Source organism: Oncorhynchus masou, unplaced genomic scaffold, assembly GCF_036934945.1.
Source record: "Oncorhynchus masou masou isolate Uvic2021 unplaced genomic scaffold, UVic_Omas_1.1 unplaced_scaffold_439, whole genome shotgun sequence".
Taxonomy (NCBI): domain Eukaryota; kingdom Metazoa; phylum Chordata; class Actinopteri; order Salmoniformes; family Salmonidae; genus Oncorhynchus; species Oncorhynchus masou.
This window is the reverse complement of record NW_027010781.1, coordinates 429811-431439: the sequence shown is the minus strand read 5'-3', so window position 1 is coordinate 431439 and position 1629 is coordinate 429811. Positions and strand designations below refer to the sequence as shown.

Sequence of the window (1629 nt, the reverse complement as noted above, 5' to 3'; positions counted from 1 at the left end):
CTGACCGTAAAGAAAAAGCAAATTGAACAGTAAACTTCGGTGTCTCAACACTGTAACAAACTCCGTCGTTATTCCCCAAGATCACCTCAGTCCACTCTGCGCGTAACCGGCTTGGCGCCACACCAACGTGGACGCGGGGACGCGGACAGTTCTGTACGGGGACGCGGACAGTTCTGTACGGGGATGCGGACAGTTCACGGGAACGCGGACATGAGCAGTGGACACAATCAGTTAAACCCAGTCTTTACAGTGGGTTACATTGGTAATATTCATTTTGTATTATTATGTAAAACAAACATTCTATGTTTTTTTATAATAATATGTTGAGATCTGGGTCCACATCCACAAAGTGTCTCAGAGTAGAAAATTGGTCGTATAAGTGCTGAGAATAAAGACATTTTACACTTATGGGTATAAATTACCTAGTTACCTCCCCATTACCTAAATTACCTACCCACCGAGTCGGCAGATATTTAGGACACCTCGTGAGCTGTCCTAAGTAGTTAAGAGTTAACAGCAGGTGTCTTGATAATACTATAGAATAATGCAGTGAGTCAGTGGTTCCTGAGCCACATGTAATTGCATTGCAGTAGTTAAAAATAATGTTTTTATATTTCTATGTGATCAACCCATAAATAATATAGACCTACATGCAACAGTATGTCTTGTGATTTTGGCAATGAGTTATGTATAATAATTATGTATAACTGCATAGCATTTTGTCTTCATTTTGGCAGATTAACTCGTGCTTATTTTTGAAGATTAACTCAGGTTGGAGTTGGAGCTGTGACCGAAAGGTGGCTGGTTCGAATCCCGGGCCGGGCGCTGGAAAAAACAGGTGGAATTGATCTGACCACTGGAGGGCTGCTGGGTTCACATCCTCAAAACATGAACCTTTTGTTGATCAGAACTCTGGAGGTTCTTCTTCACTGAACCCCAAAATATATATAACTTTTATTGATTTCATATTTTAAGGAAGTGATAGAAGCCTTTTTGGCTCTATAAGGAACCTTGTTTTCTAAACACATTTTTCTTTTGATGATTTAATTATCTACATCATGTTATTTGAGAGTGTATAATAATAAACACATCGTGTTATTTCAAGTTCTCCCTTTGGAGCGCAACATCACATTGTTAAATAATAGTCCTAAATTGGGCATGGCTATAAATTGGGCATTTGAAGGCATCTAGGGTGTAATATGAGTTTGATGAAAATGAACATTGTTGCAACGTTGTCCACAGACCCCGGATTGAGAACCCCTGCAGTACCTCCACAGACCCCAGATTGAGAACCCCTGCAGTACCTCCACAGACCCCGGATTGAGAACCCCTGATTTAGCAGATGCTCTTATCCAGAGTGATTTACAGTAAGTGCATTCATCTTAAGATATCAAGGTGAGACAACCACATATCACAGTCAAATATACAGGATACCAACATTCCATTCCTGATTAACAATGGATATATAGTGTTTCATCTTAAGATAGCTCTTTATTTTTTTAATGAACTCGATAAATTCTTTATAAATGGTCATCCCTCTTAGCTTTTGTCATGTCCCCCAGAGAGATGCATTTTAGAGGCAGGGCCCCCCTCCTCTCTCTCCCCAGAGAGACTCATTTTAGAGCACTG

The 1629-nt window shown here is 40.3% G+C and overlaps 1 long non-coding RNA gene across 1 annotated transcript in view; it reads right to left on the bottom strand.

The window, feature by feature from the left end:
* Nucleotides 1-1547: 1547 nt before the first annotated feature.
* The window catches only part of LOC135535062 (uncharacterized), a 41102-nt gene continuing 41020 nt past the window's right edge, over nt 1548-1629 (bottom strand). The window contains exon 4 of the long non-coding RNA XR_010454802.1: nt 1548-1629. This exon is cut by the window's right edge and continues 4 nt beyond it. This is a non-coding gene — a long non-coding RNA (uncharacterized LOC135535062).